Source organism: Hylobates moloch, unplaced genomic scaffold (assembly GCF_009828535.3).
Source record: "Hylobates moloch isolate HMO894 unplaced genomic scaffold, HMol_V3 SCAFFOLD_21, whole genome shotgun sequence".
In the NCBI taxonomy this organism is placed as follows: domain Eukaryota; kingdom Metazoa; phylum Chordata; class Mammalia; order Primates; family Hylobatidae; genus Hylobates; species Hylobates moloch.
Window position 1 is genome coordinate 13,878,945 of NW_026652296.1, and position 18,358 is coordinate 13,897,302.

The 18,358-nt window shown below is 44.3% G+C and overlaps 1 protein-coding gene across 1 annotated transcript in view; it reads right to left on the reverse strand.

Annotated features, from left to right (window-relative positions):
- Nucleotides 1-17,596, reverse strand: part of EYA2 (EYA transcriptional coactivator and phosphatase 2) — a 293,839-nt gene extending 276,243 nt beyond the window's left edge. The window contains exon 1 of the mRNA XM_032142563.2: nucleotides 17,448-17,596. The gene's annotated coding sequence lies outside the window, so the exon portion shown is untranslated. The remainder of the gene's footprint in view (nucleotides 1-17,447) is intronic.
- Between the last annotated feature and the right edge of the window lie 762 nt (nucleotides 17,597-18,358).

Here is an 18,358-nt window from a genome sequence, read left to right on the forward strand (position 1 = left end):
TGGCAGCTGTTACAGTTATTATGGGAAACCTTCACATGGATGGTATTTCAGACACTCGACAGGATTTGTAACACCAAGGGAAGGCCAAAAAGAAAAAAAAGTCTCACCTTGTACACAGTACTAGCCTAGGGAAAAATGAGATTCCTCCCTGAATATCCATGCCTTTGAGTTTCCATGATAGGACACGGTTAGCAGTTGTGAACGTGTAGTAGGCAACATTTTGAAACTCACTGAGCCTCAGCTCACAGAACCAGAGCTGGAGGAGACATAAGAGACATCGAGAGGTCATTTGGTCCTTCTGCTCACTCTCCAACAAGCCCAACCACTGCCCATGCTCCACCTTCTATTTGCAAGATTATTTATTGATACATAACAATTGTATACATTTATGGGGGGTCCATGTGATATTCTGATACATGCATACAATGTGTGATGAACAAATCAGGGTATTTAGAATATCCATCACCTCAAACATTTAACATTGCTTTGTGTTGGGAACATTTCAATCTTCTCTTCCAGCTATTTTGATATAGAACATATTGTTAACTACAGTCACCCTATTGTGCTTTTGAACACTAGAGCTTTTCTTTCTATGTAGCTGTATGTTTGTACCCATTAACCAACCTCTCTTCATCACTCCCACCTTCCCAGCCTCTGGTAACCCTCATTCTACTCTCTACCTCCAAGAGATTGAGTTTTCCAGCTCCCACACACAAGTGGGAACATGAGATATTTGTCTTTCTGCATCTGGCTTATTTCACTTAACATAATGACCTCCAGTTCCATCCATGCTACTTTCAAACTTTTTGCAAGTAGCATCCACCATGGCCTCGCTCAGCTAAGAGTTAAGAAATTTTCCTAAGACTCTTTAAAATAGTTTAACCTCTGATTCAACACTGAATTCCTTCTATAACATCTCAAACAGGCAGTCATAAACAGCCTCAATGGTTGGCAAGTCCACTTAGGACTAAACCAAAAATCAGCCAACTCATAACCTCTACTGCCAAGGCTGGGCCCGCCTGGGTGCCATGCAGAAGAACAGCTTTCCTCACTTATGGTAACTCTTTGTGCCAACCTGGTGGTAAGTGCCTGGAGCACAGGGATCTATTTACTTCTAGATGGTGCATGATGTCCACATGGACATGTTAAATGCCATCCTAGAGTATACAGGGCAGACCTACACACACACACACACACACACACACACACACACACACACACACAAAAATTATCCAGCTCCAAATCTTAATAGTGCCAAAGTTGAGAAACCCTGTTTTACCTGAAGACAGATGCTTTCTCCTTTTTGTAAACATCAAGGACCACCTCAGTTTATACTTCATTTTCATACTTCTAATGGAGATCTAGATATAGGAAAGATTTCTTTTCTGTCTTAAATCTACTCTAGGAGAGCCAACAGCGTGGTCCCAATGGTAAATGGTAACTAACCTGAACCTCGGTGTTGGAGAGACTATAGGGAGAGGTGAGGACTTGGGTGAACTAACTTATCCACCTAAAAGGGACAGACATTTCCCAGCCCAGTCAATTGCGGTCATGTGGAAATGTGGGCACAGTGTTGACAGATCTTGTGATGTTTTAATGGGAGCCAGAAATCTACATTTTTGTGTGAAAGATCCAGATCTTCAAAGTTGGCTCCATTCTATTTTTTAAATGATCTGCAGACCAAACAAAACACATCTTGATTGCCAGTGTGCAAGCTCTGTGTGCACCTGATGTTACTGCCATGCCCCTAGATGGAGCATGAGAAAGTTCAATACAGGCAGCAATGGGAGCAAAAGCTCAGAGCAGAAAAAGAAATCCAGGCTGACCGTCAGGGGCCTGGGAATGTGTGCATCGCCAGGGTAACCCTTCTACCCGTAGTGATCCTGATTCATCTCCCACTTATCCTCTGAAGCCCAGTGCATGTCCTATGCTTGGCTGGAGTGCCTCAACTTTTGTACCAGAGACCATGAAAGAGATGATGAGATAGTTTGGATGCGTGTCCACAACCAAGTCTCATGTTGAAATGGAATCTCCAGTGTTGTAGGTGGGGTCTGGTAGGAGGTGACTGGATCAAGGGGGATGGGATTTTCCCATTTGGTGCTGTTCTTGTGACAGAGTTCTCATAAGACCTGGTTGTTTACAACACTGTGGCACCTCCCGCCTCTTTCTCTCTCTTCCTCTTGCTCCACCATGTAAGTCGTGCCTGCTTCCTCTTCGTCTCCCACCATGATTGTAAGTTTCCTGAGGCCTCCCCAGAAGCTGAGCAGATGCCAGTATCATGCTTCCTGTACAGCCTGTGGAACTGTGAGCCAATTAAAACTCTTTTCTTTACAAATTACCCAGTCTCAGGTATTTCTTTACAGCAGTGCAAGAACAGACAAATACAGATGACCTACCCTTAAGATGAACATCCTTACTTGAAATAAGTAAGGCAAATACCCTTACTTGAAATAAAAGATAATCTTCCAGGCCCGTGGGGAAGAGCACGTGGAGGGCAGAATAGTAGCAGGTCTTAAAAATACTGACCTAGTAAGAATGTTTGAGGAGAAAAGTAAAACATGCACACAAAGAGTATAACATCGTGCCTGGAAAAAGCACAAATTTCATAAACAGCACTGTAGTCCAGGAGGAGAGGGGTGGAGAAGGCATACCTAGAGGTACAGTTTTGGGGGATGTAAGGAACCAGTCTACCCACACTTCCAGAAAATGCTGCCGACTTCACTTTGGAAATCTACCTTTCTCTCACTCCATCCACAGCTCCACAGGTGGCACAGTACAGAATCCTCCTGAACAGAGAGCTTGATTAAGAGATGGGCACACGGCCTGCATCTGAGCTCTTGAGCCAGCTGTACCTGAAACCAGCCCTCCTCAAACTTTTCATTTCCCAAGGCAATAAATTTTCTTTTTTCTTAAACCAACTCAGAAGTAAGTTTTTTGTCACTTACATCTGGAGCAATCTCCACAGCTAAGGCGACCACTGGCTGGGATTTTGCTTAAGCCCAGCTTTGGAGCTGGGGAGGCTGACGATGATTTCAGTATTGTCAATGTAGGCATTTCAGGTCTTAAAAAGCTCCTGGAGCTTGCCTTACTGCCTCCCACCTGCACCCCCACTGAATTACTCAACTTTCCAATCTCCTCTTGTAAAAGGCTTCAGAGCCCACTTTCCCCCTTTTGTCTGTAGCCATTGGAAACTATCACCCCACTCCTTGCAATGGGAGCAACACAAGAAGTTCTTTGCCATTCTAAACAGTGGCTGACAACCATTTATGAGACCCGCAAACATTTCACCACTCTTAAATCAACCCCAGATGACATAATCATCATCATCATGAAACTAATGAAAAGCCGAAGGAGGATAGATTTGGACCATCTTGCCTTTCCCCATGATGAGCGGAGATCAGGAAAAAGTCCTGAGAAAGACATAAAAATGAAGCAAGCTGATTGCTCCTTGGAAGAAGTCTCAGCCTCATCCCCGTGAGATTCAAGTCCTACTTTTTCCTGGAAACAATTTTTAGCATCTCTTGGCATCCTTTCTGGTCAGGAATTGGTAAAAAAAAAAAAAAAAAAAAAAAAAAAGGGCAGGAGAAAGGCTTAATGCCTTTTCACTGAAATTTGATTCCCAGGGTCTGTGTGGATGTTTGGGAGAGGGGTCGTACACTATGAGCCTGGAGGTATATTTCTGGTGGTTCCTCATAGTGATTTTAAAAGTGGGACATTTCTCTTAAAAATTCAGATTTTGAAAAATCAGAACACCTGGCAACACGGAGACCATTCCTGAATGGCACCGGGTGGAGTCTCTGCTATTAGCATACCTGCTCCACTAATTCTTACCTGTTTGGGTTCTCTGGGTATCTGCGGTTGCAGTCACTGATTTCAGATTTAGGCTTTATGTACTTTGAAAAATCATTTTTAAATTACGATAATTTTGACTCTGGATATGACTGATTGACGCACAACGGCAGCTGGATTCTGAGCAAGGCCCTACCAGAACTGGCCTCATCTTCCCCGCCCTCCTTGTTCACTGGCTGCTCCCGACTCAGGACTTTTGTCCTTGCTACCGCTTCTTTCTAGAATGTTCTCCCACATTCCTTCAGCGCTGCATTCCTCTCGCCTCCCCTGGGCATGTTCTCGTCACCTTCTCTTGACTTTTTTCTCCATGGACTTATCATTTGATATTCTGCATACCTTATATACATATATGTTTATTTTCTCTCTCCTACTTAACTGTGGCTCCACAAGGAAGGAGACTTTGGTCATTTTTGTTCTTGACTGCATTCCCCACGGCCAGAGTAGGGCCTGGCACACAGCAGGTGCTCAATACATATTTTTGAATGAATGAATAAATAAGTGCAGTTTCCATACTGAAGAGGAAATGGAAGTGGGAAGTGCAGTGGAGGAGAAAGGTGAATGGACAAAAACCAAGAAAGTCTGCGCACCTTGCCACTGAAAACCAGGTAGACGCTTCTAGAGAAAAACACATTTTCCCCAATGTAAAGAAGGGAACAAGAAATAGAATGAAAATCATGAAACCAGAGCCTAGAGCTGACGTCAGAGTTTGCATGGACAGTCACTCCAGGCACACTTGTTTTTTTTTTCAGATGGAGTCTCCCTCTGTCACCCAGGCTGAAGTACAGTGGCACCATCTCGGCTCACTGCAACCTCCACCTCCTGTGCTCAAGCAACTCTCCTGCCTCAGCCTCTCAAGTAGCTGGGACTACAGGCACGGGCCACCATGCCTGGCTAATTTTTTTATTTTTAGTAGACATGGGATTTCACCATGTTGGCCAGGCTGGTCTCGAACTTCTGACCTCAAGTGATCCGCCTGCCTTGGCCTCCCAAAGTGCTGGGGTTATGGGTGTGAGCCACTGTGCCCGGCCTCATGCTTGTTTTTATGTGTTCCTCTCCGCCTCTGACCCAAGATCCCTCACTCGTCTTGAAACAGGGTGGGGAGTCCCCACTCTGCCACAGACTGGCCATGTGGCCATGGGCAAGACCCTCCCACAGGCTGCTGCTTCCTCACCTGGACAGATTCTAACACCGATGGCTTGTAGGCTACCTGTTGAGGACTTAGCTCAGTAACTTCTCATGTGGAGATGTGGAAAGCCGGTCTCTTTGGCTCAGTCTTAAGGCATCTGGAAAAACCTGAGCTATTTTCCAGCTTGAACCTCACAGCTCAGGCGGTTTTCCCTTCTCTTTCACTCCAAACTATACCAAACTGCATTTGTGCCCTGTAGGAAGATGTGATTTCTAGACTTAATTTTTCTTCCACAGGCAATAAATAGCTTTTAACAATCACTGTGTGTGTCGTGTGGTCTTCGATGCATTTGTTACACAGAGTCCATTATTTTCATGTCATCAACGGAGAAACTGAGGCTGAGAGAGGTGAAGGAAGCCCAAGGCTAGTGAGTGGTAGACTGTGGATTTGAACGTAGAGAGACTGGCTTCTGTACTGTACTGTACTGTACCCTAAAGATAATGGAATACACAAATACACCTTCATAAGAAGCTGAAAAATTATAACTGAGATTTAACATCGCTTTTAGCCCCTTCTCATGCCTGTCCTTAATTAATTCATTGTGCAAGTAAGTGAGGGTCAAAGAGTTTAATTTTTTTATGGTGGTTAAAGAATCAGGGAAGTCAGGGGTTATGAAGACAAACTCTAGAACCATACTCCCACATACAAAGCCTAGCTCCACCCCTGCACTTGCTGGGTGACCTTGAACAAGTCACTTAACCTCTCTGTGTCTTACTTTTCTCACTTAAACTGAGAATAGTAGCAGTGCTTTCATCGTAGAATTATTGCGAGGAATAAATGAGTTAATGCCTATAATCTTTTGGAACATATCCCGGCATAAAGTTAGCATTCAGAGATTATTTTCTTATCAACATTATAGTCATCCAAAGGTTAGTTATTCTTTCAAAGATACAAGACACAGACTAGATGTGCCCGGACACTAATGTACTCTGAGATGACTTTACCAATGTCCCTAAGAGACTGCATTTGTTTCATTTTATTCCCCTGAAAACAACGCAGCATTGCAATTCTGGTTAGTAAAAGGTTCTGGGTATTTGGGTGGAATTTGTCGTAGGCAGCCTGTGGGGATGAGTTTTAAAACTAAAATATTTTATTTTAAATGAATAGATCACAGGGAAAACTTCATATAATCAGATTCGTGTTTCTGAAACTTCCCTCATGAACTCTGCCATGGCTGTGTGCCACTTTTGCTATTAATTACTTGATGGACTTGGTTTTTAAACCATTTTTGTCTTAAGCAGTAAAAAATTGTAAAACCATTTGTTTGAAATGCTTTTTATATCTTTTCCAAATGCATAATAAGATAGAGACAGAACTCTAAAGAAAAAAAATGTTCATGTACATTTCAAGTTAATGTGGAAAGGGTGCCCACATCATTAAAAAGAAGTCTGCCCTTCAGAGACGAACAGATTCTTTCAGAATGTCTAAAGTCCCCAAACGGTAGCTACCTGAAGAACAGTAAGGAATGTGCCTGGGGCAAGTAACTTTCATTTTCTCCCCTTTCTTTGAGTACTCCTGGGAGTGGGTCCAATTCCACAGTACCCTAAGAATTCCACTGTCATTTTATTTAAGTTGTATACCAAATCCGATATAGAAGGTGTCTGCTCCACGGGCTGATGAGGAAATTAGGGCTCAGAGGGCTCTTGTGATCTGCCCAAAGACACACAGCAGGTTGGTGACAGAGGGGACCCCATACCCTCTCCAGGAGCTGCTCAGCCTCAGACAACTCTGTCTCATGGTCCCGCATCACAGCCAAGGGCCTGGCCTGGTTTGAGGAGGAAGTCACTTCATTCCGGTTGGCAAGAAATGGCAGGGATTCTTGAAGGATTTCATCCAGAAAAGGATTCTGCAACCCACTTACGTTACTTTTTCCATGTGCTGTTCAAGAAAAAATCTACTGGTTCTCAATGGAATGTGGGGTAAAAGGCCACAGAAACTCAAGCTCATTGAGGATGAAGGATGCTATTGAAATGTAAGAATAGATCATAAATAACTGGTTGGTCAGGGGAGTCTCTCCAGTCCACCATGATTGTTTGTGACCTTGTTCCAGGAGGGCTGTGGGTCATGTGGTACAACAGGCCCATGCTTTGGGTCAGACAGACCTGGAATGGAATGCCACTGGGCAGTCACTTGACCTGTCCAAGTCTCAGTTTCCATATTTGTTAAATGGACACATCTATATCATGGATTTTTTTTGAGAGGATCAAATGAGCTTTATTAAAGTGTCTGTCACATAATAACTCCTGTGAGCCATTTTTATGTCTCCTTCTTCCCTCCTCCATTCTCCTCCCTGAATATTTAGATTTCTTTTTTATTTGTAACTCTCAGAGGCATACCTGTATACTTTAGTTTTGCAAAGTCCCAGAACTCAGGGCAAGTTTCATTCATTAGATAACAGCAGAAGATTAAAACATCCATGGGGAGAGCTAACCCTTCCAGACTCCCACCACCACTTTATGCAGCAGGTGGACTGTCTCTATTTTGTGAATAGGGAAACTGAGGCAGAACTAGGACTTGAACCTAGGAATTTGGGCTCCCCATTCTGGACTCCCAGTGATACACTCCGCCATCTGTAAAACCTGGTGAAGACTACAATGTTATAACTTAGACTAGTTTTGCTCGTATAGCGTATCAGATCTGGAAGGTTCTGAGTGGGTACCATTCAAAGCCAGGGTTAGGAGGGGCCATGCGTCTTTGGCAGGATCGAGTAGCAGGAGAAAAATGAGAAATATTTTGTTTTTCTTTTCCAATTCATTAAGGCTTGTTGAGGGGAGCAAGAACCTCATTTTTTTTCCTTCCCATTACTTCCCTTTTATTTTAGGGGAAACGTGCATTTCAAAGACTGCTCAATAGCAGCGTTGAAGTCTCAAGTTCAATCACAATGTCCCCATTGTGGCTGGGGGACTCCCTGGCCTTTAAGCTTGGGTTATAAAAATTTGGTCTGAGCCCAAAGTCTGGCTTTAATAGAATATTTTAATTTTGTTTAATGAATATTATTTTAAATCTGTTTGGCAGTTTTAAAATGTGTTCTTTTATTTTCAAATTAAAATTTACTAATGTTCAGTGCTTTCTTGGGGGTGGGGGTACAGCAAGAAATGGGGGTGATAATAATACAAGCTACCATTTATTGAGTGCTTACTATGTGCCAAACACCCTGCTCTGTGCTCTGTGTGTGCCAGCCACTCTGTGCCTCCCAGCCACCCCAGGAACAGTAACTGCTGTCTCCGATGTCTGGGACGTTGAGAGGGTCAGACCCCTGCGGGAGATGGCAGTCCGTGAGTGACGGACTGACTCAGGCTCAGACCAGATCTGAGTCCAGGGCCTGTGCTATCGACCACTGCCCAACATTCTCTCGACACCTAAAAAGACTCAACTGATCAATAGCTTATAGATACCGCATTGATCCAGTGTGCGGTTCCCCATAATCTCAATAGCTAGCTTACTGAACATTGAATGGAGGCAGGCAGTGTAGCAAAGCCAAGTGTTTCCCATGTATCGCCTCATTTATATTCTCACAATGGCACTATGAAAGTTATTTTATTATTGTTGTTACTATTATTATTATCATCCCAAAGAGTCTAAGTAATTTGCTTCGAGTCGAATTCATAAATAATAATAATAACTGTAGCTGGCACTGATATAATTCATACCACTTGCCAGCCGTAGTTCCAAACACTTCATGTTTATTAACTCAATCTCCACGATAGCTTTCTGAGGAAGGTGGATTATTATTCACCCTGCTTTACAGACGAAGAAACTGAGGCACTGAAAAGTCTGGTTACCCCCAAGTTAAACGCAGGGGTAGGTTAACACTGAGGGGAAGTGTAACCTGAGCAGCCTGGTTCCTGGACTCAAGCTCTTAATCTCGAGGCTGAAAATCAGTACGCAGGCTGAGGTTCGGGAAGTCTGATTCTCTACATTCTTCCTCATTCTGCACAATGCACTGAGGGAAGCAGAGAGTTGCTGTCAGCCGAGTGAGCCTGGGGCACTGGTAAGTCCCATACGCCTAGTGCGGTTTCAGGTGCAGAAGCCGAGGCACTGTTCTTACTGAACCAGGCATGGCTTCTGTGGATGAGGGTCTACAGACTGAGGTGTTGCCTCCATTCTGCTGCTCGAACATGAGAAAGCTCAAAAAGTCATGTCAACACCCTCTGCACCCTCAGGAAAGAAGAGGCCATGGGATACTGGTGAGAACACATTGGGATCCTCCTACCGGAGATGCTGGATTTGGTCCTTCTCACCTCTGGCTCTCCAGTAAATAGCCCAGAACACAGCTAAATAAGTGTTGTTAAGTAAATGGATGAGGAACGAAGGCACTTGTAATTTTCCCCTATCACTGTGCAATGTGTCAAGCACATCGGAGGTACTTGATAAATAATAAATCATTGAACTGGTATATGAAATGTCCCAAGTGCATGTTATTTCTGGTCTACAAAGATTGTCTTGTCATATTGCAATAGCTTAGAGGTCAGCAAACTTTTTCTGTAAAGGGCCAGATAGCGAATATTTAGGTTTTGCAGGCCGTATGGTCCTTGTAGTATGGCTGTTCAACTCTGAGGTTATAGGGCAAGAGCAGCTGTAGGCAATGGCTTAGGCCACTAACTGCAGTGATGCTACGACCATTTCCATAGGTCCAGCTCGAAACATTCATTCATTTCTACAAGGGCAGATTCAAAATCTTGTGAGAATCTGCTGGCGTCTCTTACTTTCTCAACCTGATTTTTGTACCTAACCATCGGTAAATATCCATAAGGCAATGCCAGTGGAAAATGACTTTAAAATCTAGCTCTCCAGGGCAGACAGATGGAGAAAGGGAAGTTCTTGTTATACCAAGGGAGCAGGCTGGACATCCTAGTGGTTAGGAATCAAAACTGGGTTTAATCCTGGCTCTGGCACAAGCCATGTGATCCTGGACAAGTTACTTTCCAGACTCAGTTTCCACATCTGTAAAATAGAAATAATAATAACAGCACGTTCCATCTACTTTCATTTGGAGACAAAACATATAAAGTATTTCCACAGCACAGTGCCTGGGACATAATAAATAGTCAATAAATAATAAGTGTTCAATAAAATCTGTGATTTCCAAACAAGTCTTACAACTCTGTGTTTTCTTAAAAACCAAAGAAAATCCTCAAAACTAATTCACTAAAAATAAGCACAAAGGAATGACAGTAAGGCTACAGGAGGACATTTCCAAAATCGGGTTCCTCAAGGTGCCCCAGGGGTCCCAAGGTGTTAGAAAAATTGTCCGCTGTAGATCAAACCTCTAGCGATCCCCAGCCTCTCTGTGCTTCCCCCTCAAAAAAAGCCTGATTCTATGTCCTTTTATCAGTTTGTCTTTCTTGTGGGTGCCTGAGCAATGCTGAGACATTTTGAGCATTTTAGACATTTGCTGAGTTTAAGGCATTCTTTCTCCCCTCCTACCCCCCTTCTCTCCACATCCCAGCCATTAACTCCTCCAGGGAGTATGGTCTATTTAGCAAGAGGAGAGCACTGGACAGCTTGGGCCCATCGCAGACCGGAGGTGAATCATCTTCGGGGCTCCATTCTTTTCATGTCTGGACGGAGCTACAACTCTATTGACAACACAGGCACAAGTCACAACTTGTTATACCACGTGACACCTTCCGAGCAGTGGAGGCTTCCCTCTACTCCAGGAGTCACACAAAAGGCCAGAGGTGCATGATTCTCCTCGGGCTCCTTCCTCTCCACTCCCTTCCCAGCCAAGAAGGACACGCAGACCTTCGCTGGAGAGATCAATGTTTCTAGAATACCCTGAAACAAAAGTCCTGATATGTGCAAATAATACACACCCACAAAAGAAAATAACCTCTCTGCGCTGACACCCTGCCTCTCTGAAGAGGACATTTTCTCCCTACATGGAATTTCCATCAGCACCTGGGTTGGTACCAAATTCAGGACGCGGTGGACACGCTCTCTAACTCTGTATTTCAGGAAGCTGCCAATCAATAAAGATTTAAAGGTGTGTACTTATACCTTGCATCTTAAATGCTAGAAAACATAGTGGGAACAAAAAATTGTTTTGGAAACCATGAATACCTTAACCACAAAGTGACTACAGGAAGGGAATGGGAGGTGAAGAAACTGACCAGAAGGAACATTTTCATTTCATTTGATTTTCAGCTTCTGACTTCCGCATATCCGAATACCAGGTAGGAAATATCTGCTTTGGAGTAAGAGAAGGCCCCAGTACCTGCTTTTTCTCCGGAACCGTGAGAGGGAGCCATGGGGAGGAGACCAGAATTTCAGCCTTCCTATCTCCCTTTACCACAAGGACGCCTTGAGGACCCAAGTCAAATTGAGATCTTTCAACCATGGGCTCAGAAACCCGCTTTCTGTGTCCACTTCAACCAAACACATCTAACAGGCAGGAATTTAGAGTTGGCCAAGGTAATGAGAACTAGTGGTTTTCACCCTGTTTTGGTGACCTTCATAGGGCTTATTTATGCACTTCAAGCGCATGACCTAATACATGTTGGTTTGGCTTCTCTTCTCATAATAGCAGCCTGTAAAAAGCTTTTGAGAATTCCCCGTGTTTTCTCATTTTGGGTCAAGAAAATAAAATCGATATCTAAGTAACCTTAAAAAAATGGCCTGCACAATCTAAAAGTTTGGAATGTTTCCACTAGGACGAAGGATATCTCTAAAAGCCTCAAAGATCATCGAAATGAAGTCCAACATTTGCCGTTTTTAAGGTGAGATATGTGGTAACGGAGTATGAGAGAACTGGCTAAGGGGGCTTTTTGACATAAGTCAAACAATGACATTTAAAACTCACATTAAAGCAATTACTGTGTGGAATTTTTCTGTGTTTTTCTCATTTCTTAAACAGAAGTGTATATGTTTTCAGCATAGCTTCTTGCTGTAATTTTCTTTCTTGACAAACCCACATCTTACCATGAAACCCAAAGAATGCACGCTGCAGAAACAATAATGGTTGAAACAGACTCGGCTGTCTCTGGCATGATTTTTCTTTACAAAATTAAAATGTCTTTTGGCTACTACACGTATATTTCAGTTATGAAAGGCCATTCTTGGGAGATGAATAGAAAAGAAAGGGGAACTGACAGATTTAGCTGATGCGAGACAAAAGTAAGTTGCCATATACAGTAGTCAAACCCTCCAGTTTCCTCATTCTTTGGGAAAAATATGTTGATTTTATCATTTTTCCTTTAGTTACATTAGCAGAGAGTTGACAATTCTCCTCTGAATGACTGCAAGTAGATACGTTCGTATCTATTACATCTGGGAACACAGACTTAAAAAATGTAACTTTACTCAAAAGGAAAAAAGAAGAAAGTCCAATGCCATTGAAATTACACACATTTTCATGTTACTGACACAACACTATTGATACCAAATGACAAAAGAGTTTCTAACCTCTATTACATACTTTGTTCATTTTTAAAGATGTTTAAATTGGCATTGTGGCACATCTAAGTTCCTGTTTTAAATTTCTGCGTATATCTGAAGGCAGAGGCAGACTTTTCAAAAATGTACGAGCAGGCACAACTGTGTTCTGACTACTGTCATCTAAAGGCGATGACAGCGCTGACGAAGCCCCTGGATCCTGCCAAATTTTGTCCCAAAGACGCGTCTCTCAGCCCCCACTGACCCGCAGCCTGCTGGTTCCAGATTCAGGCAACCAATGGCCTCCCTTAACGTTCAAAGAGGCAAAGATAAATCATTCCAGCTACCTGACTCTCGGCACCACCTGTTCCAAATTATTCTTTGCTCTCCAAATGTTTAAAATCTAACCCCGAAACAACACCCACCCATAGCGATCCAGCACCTTCCGGTAAACTTGACTTGGGCTGTGCCTACCGTAATGTTTTAGGGCCTCTCCACTGCCAGTAAATTTATTGACTCTTTTTAGGACCTGAAATGCGTAGTGTTAGTATCGAAGGAATAAATCAAATTAGCCCTTAAATAAACCGTAATTTTCCTTTACAGAACCATACCCAACCAGCTAAGGGTCATGGCTCACAGAGGTTTATATTTGTGTTTCTAAATATTTAATATGATTTGTTTCCCCATTTCAAATGACAGTGGCAAAAAACGTCAGGGCAGGTTCAGAAAATAACTGTGTTCTGCGCATTTAAAACCATCCAAATTCAGCGTCTTCCTCCAAAGGAAATGATAGCAGAAATGTTTTGAGCCAAAGCTTGTATTGCACATGGATAAGGCATATTTTGCAGAGAAGCAAAAGCCTAGATTTCGTTTCCACTCAATCTGGCCCTGTGTTGGTCATTTGACCTGCGACTCGGTTTCCTTGTTAACAAAGTTGAAATGATGATAATAATACTCAAGGGGTTGCGGCAAGAATCCACTTTAAAAATACACGTGAAGAGCTGACTGTAGGCCTGGTATACCAGTTCTCAATAAACAGCAGCTATTTTCATCATTACTATTAAACAGAAGGATATAATTTGCAAGCCAGAGAAATGACAAAGGAATCCAACAGGATGAAAATGAACAAAAAGAAATATGCACTAAAAATAGATGTATAAGCCTGTGGCTTCCTTCATGCCTTTTCCTCTAAATACACCTGGCGGTTACCTTGAAACTGATTTTAAATCACACGCCGTAAAGAAAAGGTCCTGCCCCTCTAATTCATTTACAGTAACACAAGTGGGTCTGCAGCCTCAGTTACTGTCACTTCAAGTATTTATCACCTGACGGAGGGGGTGTTTATCCTCCTCGGACTAGAAGAGGGTGTTAGTCAAACACCATTAGGCCAGTTACGATCTTCAAACAGTGAAAATGAAGCATTGTCTCCAGCGAATTCTCTGCTAATTGTTTTCTTACCAGAATCTTCTTTTTGTTTTGTACGTTAAGGAGTGTTTGAACTGCCACAAATGATAGTGGGGAGAAGGGGCCATTCAGGAAGCTGTTATGATATTGGGGGATGGAGATCAGGGAAGAGGGTTGGGAGTGAGTGAGGAATTGTGGTGTGTGTGCATGTGTGTGTTTTCTGTCAACAGGCTGTGTTTTCTTAACTCTGGGATTAATTCTTTGTAAAGAGATTCCTTTTGAGCAGAGTCTACCAACTCCTTTTTCAGAACAGTTAGCTAAAAAAACAAAAACAACAACAACAACAACAACAAAAAAACCCCCAAAAATCCCGGTTCCTTCCACCAACAAAACCCAGGCTTAGTAACAGAAAGTCCAGCCTTTGGAGGTAACGGACTAACCAACTCCTTCACCCTCACAAGCCTCACAGATTAGGAGAACCACATCATTAGGCGAATTCTCCCTTTATCAAAAGTCTCTGGGGGAGCAGGTTCTCCTCTCTCCCAAGGAATTTATGTTAGGCCAGGCAGTCTTTCTTTTCATCTTGTGCCCAGGTGGGAAGCAGTTAAGTTTTTTACGCTGCCCCGCACATGATACCAATCCTTCTCCCCAAGCCTTTGCACACACACACACAGCATACACCTAAGACCTGAAGACACTGCCTAATACTTATAATTTATTCTCCCTCAAGCATCTTTGTGTGAAGGAGGCCTGCCCAGCAAAGACAAAACTCTACCCCAGTCGTAACTTCCACTCCTCCACACTGAGATCATGTGTGTGGATATTTAGGAAAGGCATGTGTCTAAAGAAGCCACCTCCACTCCCTTCATTTTCTCCTGATAGCCACCGGCTCTCTTCTTTCTCTGCCCAGAAAGGCATCTGTCATAAGTGGGTGGGAACCTCACTTATTCACCATTACGGCCTGCGATTTTATTATACAAGGAGTTTACTGCTGGCCTAATTAGTTTCAAACTGGGCATTCCAGCTGAGGACACCTAAAAAACATCTGGTGGAAGGAGCGAGAATGAGTCCTCGCTCTGAGCTGGTTACGGTTGGATTTCTGCATAACTCTGGTCTCTTGCGCCCAATGCAAGTTGTCTTTGGAAAAGTAACTGAAAAAATAAGGAAACGGGTTCTTCTTTGTGGGAAAGGAGTCATCTTGTCACGGAGGATCCAACAACGTCTTAAAGTGGACGTGCTTGGACTGTGTATATTTTTTCACAAACGGCTGGGGTCTCCACAGCTTGCTCACCCTAATTCAGAATGTACTTAGCTACACCACAGAGCCTTTTTGCTGAGGGCTTTTTCATTCTCCCAACAGCAGCTAGCATTTTATCAATTTATCCATCTGGAACAAGGCTTGCACTCTCCTACATGCAATTTAAAGCAGAATACCACATATTTGAAACAGCGTGTCTTGGGCATTTTTTGCCAAATGGTAATCCTATAACAAGTCAACAAATCATACCTCTTTATGATGTGTTTAATGCAACACAAAAGACATGAAAAGAAGATTCTAAAACTTACGCGATGAAAACTTTTAAAAAAATCCTAAAGTATTGAGATACACATCTTTTTAATTTTATTTTATGTTTCCTTTAGTTTTTTTGATATTGGGGAAGTGATTTACGTGTTTATAGAGTATTCTTATACACATGGTGACTACACCAGGTGAGCTATTTTAAGACAGAAAAGAAAAATGCCAATTCCTTTCAGATAAAATAGTGAATAATATTGTGAAGCTAAAGTTACAAGAGAATGGGGACATATAAACTGCTTTAAAGTAAAAAAAAGTTCAGGCTCTTTTGGATCTAACCACATTGGTCTTTTCACAATGGCAAAAGTCAAGAGTTTCCTACGAAGGCAAGGAGATTTTTTTAATACAAACATCTTTGCTTAGTCAAAAGCAAGATTCAAACCACTATCATTTGTTATTTGTTATATAAATTATAGAAGAACTTGCCCAATTTTGAGAGTGTCTAAATGCAAAGATATGTAAAGGATGAAGGGGCTTAAGGTGAAGAAGAAAGAAAAGTGGAAAAAATGAACTCCATAACATTTATTTATCAAGTAAAACTGTGAAAGATTCTTTCACAAAGATTATTTTGAAAAAGAGGTTCTCTCTCTCCTCCCTCTCTTTCTTTGTGTACCTTTTTTTTTTTTTCGTAAGCAGGATGGTTATATGTGTATCTTATTTGGTAACAAATGGGTCATAGTCTGGTAAGATGCTTATTAGTTCTGTATCTATTATGGTCACAAACATTTCACTCAATCAAGAAACGGCTCATGAAATTAATAGATTCGGCTTGAAGTACAATTGTCCACTGGTTATAATTTACTTTGTAAGGGATCTCCCTAACTCAAACATAATTCAGTGCTCAAATTCTTACATGATGTTTGTAAATCATCCTCCTGCGCCTCCGCCCTCGCTAACAGCTAGACTCCGATGTTCACCTCTTACACTGCACCTCGTAATTAAAAGGTACCTCTTACCGGGGTGATTTATACCTCCACGTTATATTTTAAAAAAGTAATTAAAGATTACATAGCATTTCGGGGAAGGGGAAAGAAAAGAAAAGGGTATCCACAAAAACGCAGCATCGGTCTTGCTTTTTAAAAAGAATTCAGACCGCGGCAGGGTGCACGCTGTCAACTCTCAGCCTCGGCTTCGGGGAAGCAGGAACCTCGCACTGCAAAAGGCGCTTCCAGTTCAATAGCTGAGAAAAGCGCACTGAGGATTTTGCGATAGGAGTACGTTCACCAGTCACGCTTTCCTAGTATTCTTTGAGCTTATAAACTATTTACTGGGGGAGGGGGGTCGGCGAGGGAGACAGGAATACATTGAAGGAGCTTGGGCCAGCACGGCCATTTAACCTCCAGACTTCATGACTAAAAAACAATTCCGTTTCCCACTTTCTCCCATTACAACGAAATGCTTGCCGCCTTCTAAACACCCTTCGGATGTAAACTTTTCCAAGTTTCAACTCTACCCGCAGCAGGCGCCAGGATTCCCTGCCCCGGTTCAAAGCCCCAGACCTGAACCAGAGCGGGCCGAGCGCAAACGGACTTTTCTTGAAAAGAAATGCATCAATAGCTAGAAGGCAAAGGCTCAGCGGGCCGTTCCAGCCCCATCCCGGGATTCCAGCGGTTGGCTCTGCTTCTTGGTTACTCCATAAACACTACCTGAGGGCTTGAGGTTGCGGACTGGGGGAGCGCCCCTTATCGCGAACCTCCGGTACCAGAAATCGAACAAAACGCCAAGGACCCAGCCGCGTCTACACCGCCTGCGCGCCATGCACTTGTCCCGCGCGCGGGAGAGCAAACTTCAGGGTCGTTGCCCCAAATCGCATGGGGAAACTGGGGCCCCGAGCCTGGGAGAGCCTTTCCCGAGGGCGGCTCTGCTGCTGTCCCCTCTGCCCTTATGCCTGCGTGGCCCTGGGAGGCCCGTGCGCCCCAGAACGTCCCGACAGCTGCGGAGGCCCCGCTCGGCGAGTGCCGGAAAGAGGCGCAGGGCGAGGGGGTCCCGGTGAACAACTCCCCGCGCCCGGCGAATCCCGGCGGGCGGCCTGGGGTGGGCGCCGCGGGCGGTACTCACCGCGCGCAGTGGAGAGAGCGCCCCGACGCGGTGCGGGCGGGCGGGCCGGTGCGGGTCCGACGAGGCCGGGCTGACTGCGGCGGGCACGTTGCTGTCTCTGCCGCTGCCGCTGCCGCTGCCTCCGCCTCCTGGGCTGCCGCGGCTGCTGCCTGCGCGGGGAGGACCGGCCCCTTCCCCTCCCTGGGCCGGGCCCTCCCTCTGCCCCCGCCCGGGTCCCCGCGCCGCTGCGTGGGCGCGTGGGGGCGCCGAGGCGCGACGCTGGGCTCCGCGGGCGCACACACCCGGCGGCTGGACGCGGGGCGCGGGGCTCTGGCCCTGCAGCTGCCGCCGCGCCGCTTCCTGAGCCTGCAGCCGAGCAGAGCGCGCTCGCTCTCGCCGGTCCTGGAGGCCAGGGCCCAGCCTCCTCCCCACCCATCGACACCCCGCACCTCCTCCCTCCCCGGGGCAGCACATCCTCCCTGCAACCCAGGCATGACCCCTGTGAAAGGAACGACGGCTCGGAGAGGACCTCAATAGTGACACTAACATTCATTCACTCAACCACCCATTCATTCATTCAAAATATATTGAGCATCTACTGTGCCAGGTACCACTCCTGAGACACTCGGCTAGAACAAGACAGACTAGTTTTCTGCCCTCCCGGAACCTGCATTCTCATGGAGAGACAAACCATAAACAAATAACCAAGTAAAGAAGCAAGACAGTTTCCGAAAGTTACAGTTACAGGGAGAAAAAAATATATATATATATCTGCTGTTGGGGAGTGGAGGAGAGGCGGTAATTTTAGGTAGAGCAGTCAGGGAAGACCTCTCTGAGGAGGTGACATCTGAATTATGAGGAAGTGCCATTGGTGTGGTATTTAGGTGAGAACGGTTCAGGGGTCTCCCCTATGTTTCACCCATTTTACAGCT